The 9,471-nt window shown below is 45.8% G+C and overlaps 1 long non-coding RNA gene across 1 annotated transcript; it reads left to right on the top strand.

Annotated features, from left to right (window-relative positions):
- Positions 1 to 2,711: 2,711 nt before the first annotated feature.
- On the top strand, positions 2,712 to 8,553 carry LOC132812907 (uncharacterized). Its single transcript, XR_009643838.1, has 2 exons — positions 2,712 to 2,980; positions 7,715 to 8,553. It is a non-coding gene; the product is annotated as an uncharacterized LOC132812907 (long non-coding RNA).
- Positions 8,554 to 9,471: the final 918 nt, after the last annotated feature.

Below are 9,471 nucleotides of genomic sequence, written 5' to 3' on the forward strand. Positions count from 1 at the left end.
GGAGTGGGGTGGATAGAGTTAAAGATCTCACATCACCAGGTTATAGTCCAACAGGTTTATTTGGAAGCACTCACTTTTGGAGTGCATCTCCTTCATCGGGTAGCTGTGGACCAGGGTAATGAGGCACAGATTTCATAGCAAAAGATCACAGTGTCATGCAACTGATAGGAGATATTGAACAAGCCTTGATTGCTGTTACCTCTTTCATCTTTTAGAATGGGTTGCAGTTTTGGTTCATTAATATAAATCTTTTAAACCACATTCTCGAGATGACTTAAGGTGTTATAAAAAATAGGTGACATCTCAGTTCAGACAATGCTTTTAAAGGTGTGAGGTTCGAGTCTATCAGTATCCCAATCTTGAATCAGACTGGTTCTATTTCCAAAGTAGGAATTTATAAAATATTACATGGATTGCCTGCCTGCAGTTTACGTGCTCTTTGAGCAAAATTGAATGTATCTGCAAGAGTAATCCTGCCGATACAAATTCACCCCAAAGAGTTATGTCTGTGCATTCATGAGAGAATGTGAGTGTGTGCATGTAAGATTGTGTGCGTGCAGGTAAATTGTGAGTGTGATGGAGTATAAGCCTGTGAATGTGTTGGGGGGAGTATGTCTGTGTGTCTGAGAGAGAGCACGTGTGTATGGAGGTATGGATAAAAGCAAGGGCTTGCATTTTGTGAAAACCAGGAAGGGCAGGACATGTACAGTTAATGGTAGGGCCCTGGGTTATGTTGTAAAACAGAGAGACATGGGGTGGGGCGGAGGAGGGATTAGGTACTTTTTTAGAGAGGCTGGGACTTTTTCACTGGAGTGAAGGAGGCTGAGGGGTGACCTCATTGAGATTTATAAAATCATGAGGAGTGGCGGTAAGGTGAATAGCAAAGGGTTCTTCCTTAGCATAAAACTAGGGGTTATTAAAAATGAGCTCGAGGCTGGGTGACATATTTCCTTAAGGTGAGAGGAGAGAGATTTAAAAGGAACCTGACAGGTAATGGTTTGACAGAGAATGGTTTGCACGTGGACTGAACTTGCTGAGGAACTGGTAGATGCAGGTACAGTTACAACCTTTAAAGACATTTGGGTGGGTACATGAATGGAAAGGTTTAGAGGGATATGGGCCAAATGCAGGCGAGTGGGACTAGTTTAGTTTCGGAATCCTGCTCGGCATGGGTGAGTTGTTTCTGTGTTGTATACCTCTATGAACCAAAAGTGACCTCATTGAAATCAGTAGAATTCTGAAAGGGGCTTGACAGGATAGATACAGATAAAATGCTCCTTTGGTTAGGGGTGTGGTTAGGGAGTCATAGAATCCCGAAAATGTGGAAGTAGGCCATTCAGCCCATCCATTCCACACTGGCCCTCTGAAGAACATCCCACCCATACCTACCCCTTACTCTATATTTCCCATGGATAATCCACCCTAATTTGCACATCCCTGGGCACTATAGGTAATTTAGCACAGCCAATCCACCCTAATTTGCACCCTAATCTATAAATTACCTTCTCAAGAGTATAATTTAAATGCAGAGCTTTTCTAAGAAAAATGTCAGTCTGACTCAACATTGGGACCCAGACAGAATTCACACTGTTATTAGAAAAACTCTGCATTTAAATGACATTCTTGAGAAGGTAATTAAAAACAAGTTCAGGGATTAACATATCACAGAGCAGAAACCCATTCTAAAAGATGGAAGATTTAATCTAAAATTGTTTAATGTATCACATTTTCATGACACTGGACTGTTTTTGCTACAAATTCCGGGATCACGATCTAATTCTCCACAACCACCTGATGAAGGAGCGGCGCTCCGAAAGCTAGTGCTTCCAAATAAACCTGTTGGATTCCAATCTGGTGTTGTGTGATTTTTAACTTTGTCCATGGGAAACTCATGAGTTGTGGGCTGGTAACAGTTGTTATTTTGTGATCCTGATGAAGGACTTTTGCCCGAAACGTTGCTTTCTCTACACTTTGGATGCTACCTGAACTGCTGTGCTTTTCCAGCACCACTAATCCAGAATCTGGTTTCCAGCATCTGCAGTCATTGTTTTTACCATTTTGTGATCCTGCACTCAGATGAGACTGGATATTGCTTTTTAATGGATCATAACTGAAACAACAATGGAACACCTTAAATTCAAGGAATTTTGATGGGCAAATCGAACCCTGAAGAGATAATATTCTTACATTAATAACGCTGGGTGACCCAAATTAGACATTTTATTGATAGTTCCAATATCATATTCCTGCTGGATTCTTTTCAGGGCAAACAATTTCAGATGGGAGAAATTCTATATCCTGGGGAGGCAGTGAAATAAAAAACAGTTGTTTAAAGCATTTTAACTGTAGACCCACGAGCTCTTGTCCATTAAATCTCTTTATTTGCAGAAATAGCCCGTGAAAAGGTCCATGTCCCTTTAAAATGCAGATTGCCTCTTTTAGATATGAGGCCGTTCCGTTAGATGTCGGAATATCTGTTTAAATGGAGCCGTGAGCTTTCCCAATGTAGACAGGGCTCCTCGAAACGTGGCAGTGTCCCCCCTGCAGCTGCAGAGCGAGACAGGAGAGTTTGTTTTTGTGAATGAGCAGTTGTAGCGCGAGGTGGCTGTTGCTTGGTGACGGTGAGGCTCCCCCGGCCCCGCCCATCCCCCCGTGCAGACGTCACGCGGGGGTGAAGGCGGTTGGGAGGAGAAGTCGCTCGAGCGGGGAAGCGGCGGCCGTTAGGAAAATGGCGCCGTGCGGCCCGGGGCAGACCCCCGTCACTGGTCACCGCCGCCTTCCTGGCGCAGCTGCTGTGTCACGGCCACACCGGCCGGCTGTACAGCAGGCAGGAGCCGGTGACCATTCTGGAGGCGGATGGGGTTAAGGGCCTGTTTGGGAACTGGTCGGCCGCCTGGGTGGTGGAGTTCTACTGGTCGTGGGGCGGCCCCTGTGTTAACTATGGGGCCACCTGGAAGGTACTGGGCCCGGGAGGTGAAAGGTGAGGCAGGTTGTGGGGGGACGGAGGGGAAGGAATGTGGGCCTGTCCTGTCATAGTCACATTTTACACTCACTTTCCATCTGCTTTTACTGGCGCTTGTGCTGTTTACCCCTCACTGTTTTTTAATCCTTGTGCTGTTTACCCTTTGCTGTTACTTGTACAATTGCTGAGGGTAGTGTGTAAATACTAGTGAAGGATACTATGCACCAGCATGTATGTGTTCCTCAGTTATTGAAGGGGCAGGACCTGTTGAGAATGGTTAGTAAAGTATGTGGTGCACTAAGCCTTGTTAACATGGAGATAGTTTGGTATTTGGAAAAATATACTTTTTATTATTTAGAATCATAAAGATGTACAGCACATGAACACACCCATTTGGTCCAACCTGTCCATGCCAACCAGATATCCTAAATTAATCTAGTCCCATTTGTCAGCACTTGGTTCATATACCCATCCTGATGCCTTTTAAATGCTGTAATTATACGGCCTCCACTACTTCCTCTCGCAGCTCATTCCATACGTGCACCATCCTCTGCATGGAAAAGTTGCCCCTTAGGTACCTTTAATATCTTTCTGCTCTCACCCTAAACCTATGCCCTGTAGTTGTGAACCTCACCCCTATTCTGGGGAAAAGACATTAAAAAAAATGTTGAGCAGCCAGACAAAAGCGATAAAATGTTGAGCCACATGGGGAAAAAGAACCGTGGCTCTACCCTTGATTTCTCCTCTTGGCATTTGAACATTTAATATCTGTCAATAACACCAGCATCGCCACAGAGCACATTGTGTCTGCTCCTCGGTGTGAACAACAGCGCACCTGCTCGCTGGTGTCACCAGTACATTGTCCATGCTCCTCGCTGTCGGCAGAAAAGGAGACATCGCTTATCTCTGTTCCTAAAGGTCTTCCCTTTATTCTTAAAGCTGTGTCCTCTGGTCCTAGTCTCTCCTACCAATGGAAACATCTTCCCAATGTCATTGCACTGTGGGGATGAAGCCCTAGCCTGTCCAGTAATTTCTGGTGGGTGAGACGAGGCCTCAAGGTTAGAGGGAGTAGCTTTCAGACAGAGATGAGGAGGAACTGCTTTTCCCAGAGGGTCGTGAATCTATGGAATAGTCTAGATTAGAGTGGTGCTGGAAAAGCACAGCAGGTCAGGCAGCATCAGGAGAGCAGGAAAATCGATGTTTCGGGCAAAAGCCCTTCATCAAAATCTAGGGAATACACTGGCTAAGGAAGCAATAGAGGCAGCTTCATTAAGTATATTCAAGATACAGTTGGGTGGGATTTGGGCTGGTTGGGGAGTTAAGGGGTTCCTTGTGACAGTGCAGGGAGGAGAAGATGAAACGATGGATAGATCAGCCATGATCTTAATGAATGACGGAGCAGGCTCACTTGTAGCAACTGGAGTGAATCCAGCGAGGGAGCAGATTTTGGGACCTCAGGTATGTGTCTTGGTTACCTGGGTGAGGAGAGACAGAAGTTCAGGTTGGGAATTTTTTCCATAGCTTGCCAGAGTCTGAGGAGTGACCTTATACACTTTTATATCATCATGAGGGGCATGGATAGGGTAAATAAACATGGTATTTTCCTTTGGATGGGGCAGTCCAGAAGTAGAGGGTAATAAGCTTAGGATCGAGCGTGTGGTGCAGCAGCAAGTCAGGCAGCATCCGAGGAGCAGGAAAATTGACGTTTCAGGGAAACTCCCTTCAGGGAAGTGTGTGTGTGTGTGTTTGTGCGCTGTGAGTGTGTTTTTGCATGTGTGCCTGCTTGATAAGTGTGATTGTGATGGAGTATGAGTCTGCGAGAGGGTGAGAGTTTTGAGGGGGTGGTGTGTGTGTATGTCTGAGAGAGAGCGTGTGTGTATGAGAGAGGAATGGATATAAGTGAGGGGTTGCATTTGCTAAAATAAAGGAGGGCAAGAGTTGAACAGGTAATGGTAGGGCCCTGGGTCATGTTGTAGAACAGAGACATGGAGGTGTTCAGGTTCATTGTTCTTGAAAGTTACATCACTGGTAGAGGGGGGTGAAGAAGGTGTTCAGCACACTTGCCTTCATGGTTCACATGCTGAGTTCAGGAGTTGGGACATCATGTTGGAGATGCACACAGAAAGTACGTTACTCAGAGGGTGATAGGTGCCTGGAACGCATTGCCAGCAGAGGTAGGGACGGTAGATTCATTCAAGGTGCATCCAAGCAGTAGGACAGTCGAAGTTTCGGGCACAAGCCCTTCATCAGGAATGATGCGTGGATGTTCAGAGGGGCATCAGTGTCCTTCTGTGCCAGTTGTCAGACAGGTGCAGCAGGCAATGAGCAAGGCAAGTGGTGTGTTAGCAAGAGGAATGGAGTTCAGAGATGGGAATGTCATCCTGCAGTTAGGGGGTCATTTGAATAAATTCAAGGTTGAGTTAATCTGATTTTTGAACAAGAAAGAAGTGAATGTTTATTGCGGAAGGCAAGAAAATGGTTTTAAGCCCAGTTTAGAACAGTTCCAGAGTCAGACAACACAGAAACAGACCCTTCAGTCCAACTAAACCGTGCTGTGTTCACAAACTAAACTAGTCCCACCTGTGTGTATTTGGCCCATATCCCTCTGAACCTTTCCTATTCACGTACTTATCCAAATGTCTTTTAAACCTTGTTACTGTACCTACATCCACCACTGTGTCTGGACATTGATTCCACACACAAACTACTCTCAAAAAAAAGGCGCTACTCCAGTCTTTTGAAAATCTTTCTTCACTCACCTTCCTCATTTGCTCCCTAATCTTGAAACCCCCATCCTAGGGAAAGGACACCTGCGGTTCACCTCATCTACCCTCCATGATTTTATGAGCCTCCTTTTAAGGTCACATCTCAACCTCATGTGTTCCAGTGAAAAAAGTCCCAGCCTATCCACCCAGCTGTAGGTATATTCATATCCAGTTATGAATTGTTCAATGCTGGTGCTGACTTGAAAGACCGAATGGCCTAGTCTTGCTCCCAACTCTCTCACTCTGTGTCCAGGACAGCAAGAGGCCCTAAGTCAGAGGAGCAGAAATTAGGCCATTCAGTCCATCAGGTCTAATCACCCCATTCAATCGTGGCTGCTAGGTTTCTCAACCCCATTCTCCTTTAACCCTTGATACTCAAGAACCTATCTGTCTCAGTTTTAAATATCCCCAGTGACCTGGCCTCCACAGCCTTCTATGGAAATAGATTCCACAGATTCACCGCTCTCTGGCTGAAGAAGTTTCTCCTTTCTAAAAGGACTTCCCTTTACTCGAAGCGCTGCCCTCTGGTCTGAGTCTGTCCTACCAATGGAAACATCTTCGCAACATCCACTCTGTCTGGGCTGTTCAGGATTATGTATGTTTCAATTAGACCCCCCCCCTGAGTGTGGGTCTTTTAATCAGCATGAACCAGACCATTCAGGATGAGGTACAGCAGGGATTGGGGTCAGCAAAATGAGAATGTAGGGAGAGTGTGTGGATTGGAGATTTTCAGCTTGGGAATGAGAGAGAAAAGAGGGTTTGCTATAACTTAGAATTGATCGGATGGGCCAAAGTGTGGTAGATGGAATTAAATTTTGAGAAATGTGAGTTGTTGCATTTTGGTCAAGCAATTCAGGCAGGACTGACAGAGATAAGGGGAGTGTTGCAGAACAAAGAGACCTTGGAGTGCAGGTTCCATAGTTCCTTGAAAGTGGAGTCTCAGGTAGACAGGATAATGAATGAGGCATTTGGTAGGATGGCCTTTATTGGTCAGAGCATTGAGTAGATGAGTTGGGAGGTCATGTTGTGGCTGTCCAGGATGTTGGTTAAGCCAATTTTGGAATACTGCGTTCAGTTCTGGTCTCCCTACTGTAGGAAAGATGTTATGAAACTTTGAAAGGGGTCAGAAAAGATTTGAGCTATAGGGAGAGGCTGAATAGGCCAGGGATATTTTCCATGGAGCATCAGAGGCTGAGGGGTAAACTTATACACCTTTGTAATGGGCATGGATGGGGGGGGGGGGAAACCTAAGGTCTTTTCCCCAGGGTAGGGGAGTCCAAGAAAACTAGAAGGCATATGTTTGAGGTGAGAGCAGAATGATTTAACAGGGGTCTGAGGGGCAATCTTTTCACATAGAGGGTGGTGCATGTATGGCACGAACTGCCAGAGGAAGTGGTGGAGACTGGTACAATTACAACATTTAAAAGGCGTATGGATGTCGGTCTGTTCTCAGCTCTGCTGGATTTGTGTTGAAGCTTTGGCCCCCCCAACTGTCTTTACACCATCTGGGACAATAAAACATTCAGTCAATCAAGTCCCAATGCACAATCTCCCAGCCTGTGAACCATCCAGGCACAGTGTAGTCACAGCAGGGAATCAAACAAGAAAATGAAACAACATTAGAAATAAATAGGTGCTCGCACAAACTCATTATTTTTTTTTACTTCCCAAAATCAGACCTCCACCCCTCTCAGCAGTATTCCAATGCTGTGAAAGATATTAACTTTCAGGTGGAGTTATCCAAAATTCAGAGAGATGTCAGTCTTGACGTTTTTGCTTTTCTGCCCCTGGAAGATCCTGAATCAGCACCTTCAGGGGAATTAGTTAGATCAGAGTGAGAACAGAGGGGGAGAGAGAGTGGGATGGTGCTTTCAATTTTGTGAAATAACAAAAGAAAAGAACTTTCTGCAGAAAGTAGAATTGCTTGTTCAGAATTTCTACCCTGCACTGACAGTGATGACTTTTGTAATCTCTTTTTACATTTCAGGATCTGAAGATGGAAGTTTCAAAATCAACAGACGAAGGCCTAATGCCCAAAACGTTGACTCTCCTGCTCCTCGGATGCTGCCTGACCTGCTGTGCTTTTCCAGCGCCGCATTTTCTGACTCTGACTCTCCAGCGTCTGCAGTCCTTACTTTGACCTCCATGTCTGACAGTCATTCAATCCAATCCATCGGGACCGCAACAGTTTGCAACTATGATTCTGTGAGGAGCAAAGCTGTTTGGTTCCTGTTTGGGTACGTTTTCAGCATCAGTGGGACTGGATGAGAGACCCTACCATTGCAGTGCACTGAGTGAGGAGCGTGCAACAGCTCTACGGTTTGGAAAGAGGAATTCACGGTGGAGAGAAGCTCCACATGCGTTTGTGCGGCTGAAGCTTCGGCCATGGAGAAACCCGAGGAATCCCGCCCCGTGGAGAAACCATGGAAGTGTGACGACTGTGGGAAAGGCTTGTTTCCCGTCTGCCCTGGAGACTCATTGGCGCAGTCACACTGGGGAGAGGCCGTTCCCCTGCCCTGACTGCAGGAAGGACTTCAGCGATTCCTCCAACCTCCAGACCCACCAGTGGATCCACATGGGGGAGAGGCCCTTAAGCTGCCCCGAGTGCGGGAAGGCCTTTACCCAGGCCGCCTCCTTGCTGACCTACCAGCGGGATCACGTGGCATTGCAGGAGGATTGAAAGAAAGACGGCCGAGTGCCTTTACCAACTGGACTATCAACCCAGTTCCAGTGGCTCCCGAGTTCGATTCCCACAACAGATGGCGGAATTGGAATTTGGTCAGAAATCTGGAGTTCAGAATCTAACGGTGAAACTATTGTCGGTGGGGTGGGGGTGGAAAAAAAAACCCTTCTGATTCACTCAGTTCTTTTTTAGGGAAGACTTGAGCAGTTATTAGAGCAGTCGTCCCAGCTGCATCCTTTACCCGCTCTGGCCGACACGTGACTCCAGACCCACAATAGTCTGGTTGACTCTATGCTGCTCATCCAACTTACTTGGATACAGGTTGAAATTGCTGAGTGAGGCAATACTTCCTCCAGGTTAAGGCGATATCAAGGATCCAATTACAAAGGGACAACTCAGTGGTGACCAATAATGAAGAAAGTGAGGAGTTGCACTTTGACCTTGAGCTTTTTTTAAAAAATTGCTACTTTTTCTACACCTTTCTGCTGGGAGATTCTGAAGCTGTAACAAAGTTGGGTCACAATAAAGATTACCTGAACTTCACACTGAGCTCATACTCTCAATGAGAGCTTTAAACTGCAACAGGTTTTTGGTTTAAAACTGCTGATTTCTTACAGGAGAAAGTTAGAACTGCAGATGCTGGAGATCAGGGTCAAGATTAGAGTGGTGCTGGCAAAGTACTGCAGGTCAGGCAGCATCCGAGGAGCAGGAAAATCGACATTTCGGGTTTGCTCCAGACTCCACCCTCCTTACTGTGTCAACCATCTGTGAGTAGGGTACTCTCTTCACAACTCCTTTTCCATTTATTTCATTCTGGGCTTCAATTTATGACTTGCAGCAACTGAAAGGAAAGAGAATGAATCCATGGAATGGACAGAATTGGGAAAAGTTTGTTTATAACAGAGTGTTTCATGTATTGAGTGAATGTAAAGAGGAAGTGGTGGATGCATGTTCAGATGCAACGTTTAAAATTCATGTGGATAAGTACATGAATAGGGAAGGTGTGGATGTATATGGGCCAAACACTGGCAAGTGGCACTAGTTTAGTTTGAGAACATAGT

The sequence above is a fragment of the Hemiscyllium ocellatum genome, unplaced genomic scaffold (assembly GCF_020745735.1).
Source record: "Hemiscyllium ocellatum isolate sHemOce1 unplaced genomic scaffold, sHemOce1.pat.X.cur. scaffold_3080_pat_ctg1, whole genome shotgun sequence".
Lineage (NCBI taxonomy): Eukaryota > Metazoa > Chordata > Chondrichthyes > Orectolobiformes > Hemiscylliidae > Hemiscyllium > Hemiscyllium ocellatum.